This window comes from Corticium candelabrum, chromosome 1 (genome assembly GCF_963422355.1).
Source record: "Corticium candelabrum chromosome 1, ooCorCand1.1, whole genome shotgun sequence".
In the NCBI taxonomy this organism is placed as follows: Eukaryota; Metazoa; Porifera; class Homoscleromorpha; order Homosclerophorida; family Plakinidae; genus Corticium; species Corticium candelabrum.
Window position 1 is genome coordinate 3,967,675 of NC_085085.1, and position 12,370 is coordinate 3,980,044.

At 43.4% G+C, this 12,370-nt stretch overlaps 1 long non-coding RNA gene across 2 annotated transcripts; it reads right to left on the reverse strand.

Annotated features, from left to right (window-relative positions):
- Positions 1–2,610: 2,610 nt before the first annotated feature.
- LOC134192945 (uncharacterized) lies at positions 2,611–7,837 on the reverse strand. 2 transcript variants are annotated; one of them, XR_009971992.1, is made up of 4 exons: positions 7,545–7,837; positions 7,401–7,487; positions 2,889–2,969; positions 2,611–2,830 (listed from the first exon to the last, which is right to left on the reverse strand). It is a non-coding gene; the product is annotated as an uncharacterized LOC134192945 (long non-coding RNA). The 2 variants fall into 2 exon arrangements; XR_009971993.1 differs by having other exon boundaries at positions 7,397–7,487.
- Positions 7,838–12,370: the final 4,533 nt, after the last annotated feature.

Below are 12,370 nucleotides of genomic sequence, written 5' to 3' on the forward strand. Positions count from 1 at the left end.
GGCATTCATTGGAAATCCAGGAACAGGAAAGACCACTATAGCACGAATGATGGCCGGTACGTTTGTAGGTTTTCTTAATTAAACCGTGAATTATAATCGATGTAAGTGTTAAATAACAGAGATTCTGCATTTACTTGGGTTAACGAGGTCGTCCAAGCTAACGGAGGTGCAGAGGTCAGACTTAATAGGTCAGTACGTAGGGCAAACGGAAAAAGTGACAAGATCAGTTATTGAAAAGAGCAAGGGTGGCGTTTTGTTTGTCGACGAAGCCTACAGACTAACTCCAGGAGACAGCACAAAAGATTACGGACAGTGTGCTGTAGAAGAACTGATGAAAGAGATGGAGATTCACGATCCTGTCATGATCTTCGCCGGCTATCCTAAAGAGATGAAACAATTTTTGATTCCAATGCAGGTCTTTACAGGCGTATTCCGTTGGTCCTAAACTTTCCCGACTACTCTAGGGAAGAGCTAGGAAAGATCTTGCAATCCGTACTGATCCAGAACCAATATCACGTCGATGACGACTCATCAATTGAAGAGGCAATCGGCCAGCTACAAGACCAACAGATTGCCTGCATGAATGCAGGCATATGCCAACTAATATTTCAAAAGGCCAGAGACAGTCTGATAAACAGATTGGACCCTCATGATTTTAGTCGGCCGACCTAAACATTTTTCAAAAAATGATGTCATAACTGCCGCCAGGTCATTACCTACAATTCCTGTTGGACGTCTCTAGATGGGAAGACTGACTCAAATATACTTTTATGTTTTAACTTAACAGATGTATCAAAGTAGATAATGAGTGGTTATTTACAGCTACAATAGCATATAGTGCACAAGTTTTATTTGAAATAGTGCACCGTTAATTAATTGGTTTTGAGACTAGACAGATTTTTCGTTGAATTAGATAGGCTATAAATAAAGATTGGATAAACAAACAATAAATGTTTTTGCAAAGTTACTGTTGATGTAATTCAAATAATTGTTGTGAACAGAATACGTGTAGTCGCCTGTGATCAGGATAGTCGCCATGAACACTGTATGCATATGGCTAGTGTGAACATGCAGAATAGTCGCCTGTGAACAGGATAGTCCCCGGTGAACAAGATTATAAGTCGCCTGTGAACAGGATAGTCGCCTGTGAACAAGATAGTCGCCTGTGAACATGATAGTCCCCGCTATAGTGGGGACTATCCTGTTCACCGGGGACTATCCTGTTCACGTGAACAGGATAGTCCCCGGTGAACAGGATTATAAGTCGCCTGTGAACAGGATAGTCGCCATGAACACTGTATGCGTATGGCTAGTGTGAACATGCAGAATAGTCGTCGTGAACAGGATAGTTAGTCGCCTGTGAACAAGATAGTCCCCGGTGAACACAATAGTCCCCGCTAGGGTGGGTTCAAATTGCGTGAACAACATAGTCCCCGGTGAACAGAATAGGAGCATATATGAACAGAATAGTCCCCGTGAACAGAACAGTCCCTGTACACATGTCCTTCGCCACCACAAGCAAAACAGCGACGTCCCACCTATTATTGCTGCCGCCGCATGGGAACTACACGCTTGGAATCTGGAGTGACGGACGCACCGATTACACTCACCGACTGCAACGCTTGCTCAATCCGATCCAGCCGTTCCGCCAAGCTCACATCAATACTCGCATGATCTGCAATCGCTCGAACTTGACCATCCGTCCGCTTTCCGAGTTTCCTCCGCTCTAACAACATCAATTCGCGTGCTCTGATCACTGCCGCCTAAAAACTCCCTCAGGGTGTAGGTCCAACTCGCCGGCAACGGACGGTGCGTTGTCGATCAAACCTTCGACGAAGCGATCCATCAACTGCTGGTCACGCAGCTCTGCTGCCAAATTTGGCATCGCCTTCGTCAAAAGAGTCTCCAAATCTTGCGCATACACCTCCAGTGCCTCAGCCGACTTCCAACAGCGAGTCCTAAATTGTCGACGTGCGAGACGACGACTTTCAATCGTAGTAGGCGAAAACACGCGCTTGAGATGGGTCGTAAGCTCCGCATAGTTTCCTTTCTGCTCTGCCGTTATCTGTCGATGGACAGCATACGCCCTTCCCTTCAGAAGAGTCGGTAATAACCGTAGTTTCATGTCAGCATCCCAACCATTTGCCGTCGCAGTAAGATCGAAACGCTCCACCCACATCTCAACACCTCCATCCTCAAATTTCTCTGGAACAGATACTACACGTTGTAGGAGCTGAGCCTGCTGGACTGCTTGCTGTCCCTCCTCCTGTTGTTGAGCCATACAATCACGAAAGAAACGATAACGTACAGTACTTACAAATCCACTTGCGTGCTAACACACTTGCTAACGTGCTAACTTGCGTACACACGTACACATACTACTTCATTCTCAATATGTCTCTGATTTCTTGGCGTGCAAAAGCCAATTTATCGACAGCTTGTGCATGCAGGATACTACCCTGAGCCGAGATAGCCGTTTCCCCCCCAACCAAAACAACGAAGACAATCATTTAGATATACCGTTGCATGTGCATCTGCATGGATCGATATTTGGGCTACAAAATGTGCATGGATATTTGGACAACAAAAAGGCAGCATATTCAAGTAATCTGCCAACAATATGTATTCACCATATAATATCGTACATACAACGGTAAAGTCGAGAAACAGCAGTTAACAGCACTATGTATATATACAGTACAAATCGACATGAGTATTGTATTAAGAACAAACAGTACAGTATGTCTGTAGTGATGAAAGGTATACCAGTTAAACCAGTTTTAGTACCGCCGACCGAGTCCTTCACCGAATGGTATATAATGTTCTTGATCTAGAATTCAGAGTTTGGTCTCATCTCGGTGTACATGCAATGTGTCGTAGAGCGTTACCTGTAATTTGTCTTCGTGATTAGTATGTGTGTCCGACAGTCGGCAAAACTCGTGAGTCAACACGAGACAATGAGCCAAATGCTAGACAAACATGCATTGAATAACATTTTTTAATCAACAGAGAAGTACTATGGTGTGTATACTTACTTCTGGTGATACAAAATCTTCTGCTATTTTTATGCAACTATGTAAATCTGACTTAAAAATTTATTAATTATTAATATTGGGTCAATCATCCATCACACATATTGTCAAACAATCACATGCAGACAGTAACAAAATACAAGCGTGAAATAAGGTTCAAAAGATACAAGAAATATAAACAACCAACTCTGGTGATCCTTCCTCATCCCAATTGTTACAACAAGAAACTGTAACTGTAATTACATCTTCTTTTGTTAGGGACGTTTCCAAATAGAAATGTTTCCTTCAATGCCAAGAACATTAGGATTGGTGATAACCCACCCACTCCCCCTCTAATCTGAACATAATTTGAGATGCTGCGACCACATACTGATTGAAAGGACACGATTATGTGAAGTACTGTAAACTGCCATCACAAACAAAGTTCCATTGACTTTAGTAGGTCAGTTCTCTGCATATCAGCTGCCTTATAAATTTATACTGTAGGTGTAAATCTGATGCCCAGGTATGCAAAGCACTGCTAAGACAACAGAGTGTCATTGTCAACTAGGCATGCAGAAGCCAATCAGAAGTATTTCAAAGAACCTCTTGAGTCTTCAAGTAAATAGTAACATTTTGGCATCAAACATCTTCAATACCATGACACCACCCACCCACCCAAAAACAACATTATTTGATTTAGAGATCTGCACCTACTGCAGATGATGTGCAATTCACACCTGAAGTATCATGTTCAAACTAGGGTGTGATGGACTACCAATGGGCCCATAAATGTCTAATGGATCTGAACATTATTTCAAGCTCAGAAAGTAGGCAGATTTGACATAGAGCGGCAGTAAGACACAACACAAATACACACACACACACACACACACACACACACACACACACACACACACACACACACACACACACACACAACACCCAGACAGACAGACCGGCCGACAGACAGACAGGCAGACAGACAGACAGGCAGCAGGAGCAGATGCAGCATTTTGTAGAAGAGGGAGTGAAAGAAAGTGAAAAGTGGGCATGGTCATTAAATAATATTACTCCGTCTGTGTCAGCTTTATTAATTATCCGGGCAAGTAATTGTGCAAATGTGAGAGACGAGAATACGCTTTGGTCACCTATTACACTGGCCTCGAGTCAATAACTTATGGTAGTCACTATCACGGCAAATATATTGAGAAGCTGTGGAGGTAAGTGTCCTGACCCTCCCCTTAGATCCGCACCTGGACAGACAGATAGACAGATAGACAGACAGACAAACACACACACGCATGCACACACACGCATGCACACACACACATGCACACACACACACACACACACACACACACACACACATGCACGTGCACACACACACATGCATGTGCACACACACACACACACACACACACACACACACACACACACACACACACACAGACACACACACTTCAAACCAACCACACCCCACTGGTCTTCATAATACAAAAAACCTGATCGTGTATAGGATCGTTGTCTCTCTCACAACTCACTTCAGTAACTATTGTCGAATCTTCGGTGCATCCTGTGCAGCAAAGATGTGCCACAAGACACCCTACTAGTCAGCATAGATCAGTAACACACACGACGCATTACAGGGTTTTAGCCAGACATGCTAAGGCTACGCCTTCAACATATACCGGTATACCCGTTACGCGTTCAGAGCTGACCGCTATGCCTCCCATATACTGGCGATGCATGTACTGTCTTAGCCGGCCAAAGCGACGGACATGGCCGTACCAATATTCAAAATTAGTACTTTCACCAGAGCGCAATTGCCGAGGACTTCCGGTATAGACTATAGATAATTAATTTAATACTTTATTTCTTTGTTTCGCAGAGGTTGTAGTTCCCGGAGGTTGTAGTTCCCGGAAGTGGGGATAATGCCTCATGACCAGAGCATGTGCTGTAATTTGCTTGTATGGCATCATCTTCCGTCATGACTAGGCTTCAATAAAAGAACAGGCATTACTTTGACTGTCTCATGCTCCCTTTATTGCAGAGGCATTTTAGCTAGCTTTCTCTTGCCCTCTAATTTAACTTGATCAATACTAATGTTCGCCTGCAAATGGCTATCGTTGGATTAAAGGAAATACTACACAACCAAGAATCTGCACGTCTTTCTTTTTAGAAACAGCGTTAATATTCATTGCAATAAAATTTCTGTGAGACAGCATAAAACAAATTTAGATCATGTGATTAACCATGCCATTTAGCGCATTAGGTGAGAATCAGCTTGCACATGCACACATGCACTCCCTCTCCAGAAGTTATGACAAAGAGGAGGGACTAGCACTATACCTACTTGAAACGTTTGAATAATGAGGGAGAAGATGGAGACTTGTCAATCATAAGTCTCCAATTGTATACCAATAGTATTGTAATTGGATTTGTTGCATATTAAAAGTAATGAGACAGGTTCTTATAGTACATGCAGAGCGTGGTGTACAGTAGATATCCTAAACCTCTCCCCCAAAGCAGAGGTAAACTTTATTTCAAAAATTTGCACAGACACACCACGTCCAAGTGCCAGACTCATGTGCCACGCCCATAGAGCTATGCCTTCCAAAAATCCTGGCTAGAACCCTGAAGATTAGAAGTCTGATGTTGAGATAGTAAATGTAGCGATCAAATGCCAACTATTTAACTTGTTACAAATCAACTCAAAACTGTGGATCATGTAAAAGTCTACCTGCAATCTGCCTGCCACTCTAAATGCTAAATTAGGCCATGTTTCCACTAGCGTATACTTAAACGGTTTAACACGTGGTTTAAGCTAAACTAGTGGGTTAAACCTAAACCACTCTGTTAAACTTACTACAAACTAGGTTTTATAACTGGTTTAGTGCAGGTGAAAACAGGTCAATTCTTAACAATCATGTGACAGTAGCCTGCTTGCTTAGATGGCTTCTGACAATGCCGTTTTGATGATATTGACTATCTTCCTGGTATAGGATTGCGTTGAAAGATGCAAGCGTTCCTAACTAGACGAGAGAAATCAGCAGCTACAGAGAGAAAGGAGACAGTGTCCTTGGTCATCGTCATATGAAAATTCTTAGTACATTCAAACCTCCCTAATCTGGACAGTATGGGACCTGCCGCTGTCCGAATATCTAGATATGTATGGAAGATAGAGATAGCTATCGCGCATCAGAGCCGTATATATACAGCTCTGATGCGCGTTATATCCTTGGAATCACAGACCATTTTAATGTAAGGTTTGGTGAATGTCATGCCACTTCTGTGTACAGTATGTATGTACAGTACACACTTGTACTACACTGTAACGTACATGTGTACTTTGTACTATGCACTGGCACATGATAGTCAAGACAGCTTGAGAATTCAGTGTTTATATACGGGGAGTTTCTTGCCAAAGTGCTTACTATTGGAGCCCCAACACCTGGAGGTCTGGATTAGAGGTTTGAGTGTATATCTTTCTGTCTGTCTGTCAATGTTAGTGTGTGTGTGTGTGTGTGTGTGTGTGTGTGTGTGTGTGTGTGTGTGTGTGTGTGTGTGTGTGTGTGTGTGTGTGTGTGTGTGTGTGTGTGTGTGTGTGTGTGTGTGTGTGTGTGTGTGTTCTAGTACAGCATTTACAAACTAAAACAATCTGTCTGTCTGTCTGTCTGTCTGTCTGTCTGTCTATCAGGTCTGAACTGATAGACTGCATAATCGACTGATATAGATTTGCTACGTGTAAGGGTTTGCTCATTGCATCATTTAAAATTTAAGATCAATAAAATAATCTTTCCATCCATCCGTCCATTAGTCTATCTGTCTGTCTGTATTTGCCATTTCAGCTACTCAATCCAGTCTGTCTAGCTGTCTGTCTAGTTTATCTGTTGGCCTCGTCCTTCAGCAGGCATTCAACCGTCCACATTCTAAATACATTCACACATTCCTCTCTTATATATACTCACAGGCTTTGCCCAACTACGTTTACACATGAGATCCCATACCTTTGTAGGATTAGGGAGGCTTGAGTGTAGTAGGCGCTGAACCAGTGACAACTAACAATTGCTCTGACTAGGCAACAGACCAGCCCAATACTTCAAAACAAGTGTCGCTTGGCGAATACTACAACATTCCTTTAAGGTTTGTCTTGCACATCCTGAATGTGCAATTTCCTAGTAGAAACAGTCACTTTCTTGAACTGCTTTAGTGTATAAAGGTATTTAAGTTAAACTAGTTTAAGGTGCAGCTTGTGGAAACACGGTCATAGTGTATATGCCACAATCACATTATGCTCGTTGCTTGTAAATAAAGAAATTTGTAATCAAACTTGGTACATACACATTGTGTGACACTCTCTAGCAAGGAAAAGGAGAACTCACTTACAACTTTTGCTGACAGATCGTTACGTAGTCGCTCGTGAGTCAGTTCATCATGCACACACTTCAATCGCTGCAGCAGCTGTATTGATCTCTGCAGAAAAAATTCATAAAACAGAAACACACTGGAGAATTGGTTGATGGCACGCACCTTCTTGACAGCAGCCGGACTCGTCGACCGATAACTGTACAAGACAAACTAAATTATGTTAGGTAGAGACGACGTTCAGACGACATCACGTGATCCCTTCTGTCGTGCTAGAAATGCCAATCCCTCTCCCTTCTACTTCCGGAATGTTGGGACAGTGGGAAGTTGGCACGTGGTAATGTTGGATGTTAGCACCGTCGCGGAGACTCTCATTGTTGTGCCCACATCCAAAATTTCCAAAGCCATAAGACAACAAGCTACAACTACAGATTGGCCGTCTCCAACACGACAGTTGGTCTATAAATTTTACTACGCATGCGCAACGTCCTCCTTGTGTTTCAGTGAAGATGTCGATCCATTCTAACGTCTTCGGCTCTGCCCATCTTTTGGCCTCTTTCAGAGAGTCAGAAGAGGTAAATGCTCTTTTGTTTTTCTTTTCTTGTTACTTGTAGTGGAGATGCTGGAACGACGTGTTATACTGTATGCAACAACATTACGTGTCGTCGTTGCTACCGAGAGGATCCAACTCGACTGTAGAACGCGAGCTACAACCGCACGACCGTCTACACCAGACACTTGACTAACAAGGCAATCTATTCTTTCAATGTCTCTACTAAATACAATACTAATCTAATTAGCAACTCTAACTGTCAAACAATCTACTACATCACATTCCTCCCTGCTAAGTTTCAGGTTCCTCTTTTCTCAAAAACCTGCAAACCAAAGTTCCAATACTGTTAACCAGGAAATCGTCTAGGTTACTGCTACTTCAAGTCTCAAACAATAGTAACACAACACAACTCAACACTAGCAGAGAAATTACCACTAACTGCAGTCATACTCTTGCAAGTACTTTGGCAATTGCTTCTGTCTCTGTGGTCTAGCAGGTTCTGGTGGTTCTTCTGCCACTGCAACTGCCTCCTCTGCCTCTAACAGTCCTGTGGTATCTGCTGCTACATCTTCTAGCAAGATGTGAATGACATCTGGTTCGTGATTGACCCATTCACTTGGATTGCTGCCTTGCTGCTCATGTTCCTCAGTCTCCTGATCTGCTGATAATTCCATTTCTCGAGCTCGTCTGTAGAACACCTTCAGTCTGTTACTATGAACACGTTTCCTCTTTCTGTTTCCATCTCCCACCTTTTGAATCTCGTAGTTATTCTGGCCTACGTGCCTCATGACTTGATACGGTCCTTGGTAAGAGCAGTGCAACTTCGAAACAGTACCTCTCCTCAATGCTGGACTATGCAGTAACACAAAATCACCTACTTCATATTGAGCTCCTTCACTTCCACCATAATTCCTGTGCTGTCTCTTTTGAGCTGCAGTGACCTCTTCATCTACAATCTCCCTAGCTTGTCTCAGGTTTCTTTTCAACTTGCTCAAGTACTCATCTGTTGTATTAGGCGAAGGGAGTCGCTGATCCAGTTCTGTATCCACTGGCAACCGTGCTGTTCTTCCAAACAATAATTCATAAGGACTGTACCCAGTAGAACTCTGTGCTGAAGTGCGATATGCAAACAATACAGTTGCTATCCACTTGTCCCAATCCTTCTGATTGGTGTCTACATACTTGGACAGAGACTCTACCAAAGTCCTGTTCATTCGTTCAACTAGCCCATCCCCTTGTGGATGATATGCTGTGGTTCTTGACTTACGAATTCCCAAAAGTTTGCATACTTCACGAACAAAAGCGCTCTCAAAATTGCGTCCTTGGTCACTATGCAAAACTATGGGCATCCCAAATCGCATGATGACCTCATTCACCAAGGTCTCTGCTGTAGTCTTTGCCATTTGATCTTGTAACGGAAATGCTTCCATCCACTTGGTGAAGTAGTCTGCAACAACCAAAATGTACTTGTTGCCTTGTTCTGTCATCGGTAAAGGTCCTAGAAAGTCCATCGCAAGCATTTCAAATGGTCCTCCAACTGGGACAGTTTGCAACGCTGCTTTAGTTTTCTTTACTGGCATCTTTCTTTGCTGACACTTTACACAACTTGCTACATAGTTCTCAACTGCACGTGTGTAGCCTGGCCACCAAAACCGTTCAGCAACTCTATTAAGCGTTTTCTCCACTCCAAAGTGGCCGCCATTGTTATGTAACTTTGCTAAAACTTCAGGTACCATAGAGTCGGGTACCACCAACAACTGTCGTTCTTCTTGTCCTTCCGCTGGTCCCACTTTCCAAAATCGATATAAGACTCCATCATCCAACGCTAGCTGATGCCACACCTTCGCGACCGCACCCCACCTATTGCTTCTTCTCCATACTCCTAGTTGATCTTGCCCTGGCATAGTAGGAAAACTATCCAGAACTTTCGACATTAAAGGATCTTTCCGCTGTCTGATCTGTAACTCTTCACTCGCCCAAGATGGTGTAAATCCAACTGCTGCACATCCTTGACTACTTCCTGTTTGCTCTGGCTTTTGGTCTGAGGTAGGACATAGCACCTCTTCAAGTCTATCAGTACCATCCTCTTCCCTCCCGAAATGTGCAGATGGTATTCTGGACAATGCATCTGCATTACGATTATGAGTTCCTGCTCTGTACTGAATCGACCATTCGTATTCACTTAGTGTGAGTAACCACCTCGCCAGTCTTCCTCTCAGTTCCCTGCAGGAATGTAGCCATTGCAATGGGCAATGATCTGTCCAAAGTGTGAACCGCCTTCCGTATAAATATGGACAAAAGTGTGTCACCGCCCAAACTACAGCCAATGCTTCCTTTTCTGTTGTGCTGTACTTCTTCTCAGCCTTGTGTAGCACTCGACTTGCATAGGCTACGTGTTCTTCTCCACAGTACTTCTGTGACAACACTGCACCCAACCCTACTTCACTCACATCCGTAGCTAACACAAAGTCTTCCTCAAATCTAGGGAAAGTCATTACTGGGGCAGCTGTCAACTTGTGCTTCAGGACTTCAAATGACTGTTGGCAATCATCTGTCCAGTCAAAATGAGCACCACTACTTTGTATCTTGAACAATGGAGCTGCAATAGACGAAAGTGTGGAATAAAGCGGCAATAATATCCTACTAGGCCCAAAAACCGACGTACTCCGGCACCATCCACTGGCCTGGGAAAGTCCAAAACTGCTTGCACTTTCCTCTGATCCGGTTGCAATCCTTCCACTCCAACTACATGACCCAAATAATTAACCGATTTCTGCCCAAAGCAACATTTGCTTGGCTTTAGCTTCAACCCGGCAGCACTAAGTCTGTTAAACACAGCTCTCAGCTTCTTAACATGTTGATCAAAGGTCGTAGAAAAGACAATGATATCATCAAGATATACTAAACAATGATCCCCTTGGAGCCCCGCTAGAATATATTCCATGATCCTCTGGAAAGTGGCAGGAGCATTACAAAGGCCAAATGGCATTACATTGAATTCAAAATGGCCTTGTTGGTAGAGAAAGCTGTCTTCTTTTTATCCTCCGGATCCATTGCTACCTGCCAATACCCACTTGCTAAGTCCAAAGTCGAGAAATAGCAAGCTCCACCTAATGATTCTAACGTTTCATCTACTCTTGGCAAGGATAAGCATCTTTAACTGTGCTGCCATTTAATTTTTGGTAATCAACACAGAACCTATACGTGTCGTCTTTCTTACGTACCAAGACTACAGGTGAACTCCATGGACTCACTGATGGTTGAATCACCTCCTGCTCAATCATCTGCCTTACTTGTTTCTCTACAACCCCTTGAAGTGTGTGAGGTAATCTTCTTGGTACCTGTTTCTGTGGCAACGTATCTCCTGTCCTAATAGTATGGGTTACCACTTCTGTTCTTCCACAATCACCTGGCCCACTTGTAAATAGCTGTTGGTACGACAACAAGTGCTTCAAAGCCTTCTGCTCTTTGTCTGTCAAGACACTTTGCGTAAAGTCAAATTGACTTAGAAACTGTTTGGGTGCCATACTATTTACTTTCATAGGCAAACCCTGTACAACAGCTACCGTCGCCGGTTCTGCTTCCCTTACTGGGCACATAGTTCCCAAGACAGTACCTTTCAGTAGCTTCGTCTCATGCATCATTGTCAGTTGGACCGGTATTTCTGCAAAAGACGTGTCGACTAACACTCTGGCTACCAGTACTTCAGTTCTATCCATGAACCCTCGATCTGGTTCCAGCAAGCAGTTACCGAAACCATGTACTGCCTGTCCCTCTCTGTCTACAAGACAAGCCATAACAATCTGCCTCTCAATTCCCACTGAGTTCAAGTCTTCCTTCAAGATACAATATACTTGCTCAGCTTCTACTGTTAGGGGTAGTGTACCTCCTATCCAGTCCAACTGGCGCTTAGCCATGTTGATGATCATCCCATGATCAAGTAAAAAGTCAGCTCCCAAGATAGGCATATCTACGTCTGCTACCATAAATTGGTGAGAACATACCCATGCAGCCAAACGTACAAGTACCGTACAAGCTCTCTCACTCTTCAGACTACTGCCATCAACTGTCTTCAGTTGTAATCTTGTCCCACTTAATGATGTGCTCTTGTCACCGACCAGACTTCTAGGCAACAGTGAAACTACAGAGGCAGTATCAACCAGAAAGACGTTTCCACCTCATCCACACAACCAGTGACAATAACAGAGCTTATCAACGCACCAGAAACACTTCCTCTTGGTGCCTTACCACCTGTTGTTGATTGCTTCCTGTAATCTGGTTGTGCACACATGTACTGTTGCTGTTATTGTGTTTTTGTGGTCATTTGGGGCTTTGTCTGCTGAATTATTGGACAATCTCTCATTAGATGACCCATCTGATTGCACCTGAAGCAAGGCCCTACACGTTTCTGTGTACCTCTCTGTGGGCAATTTCTTTT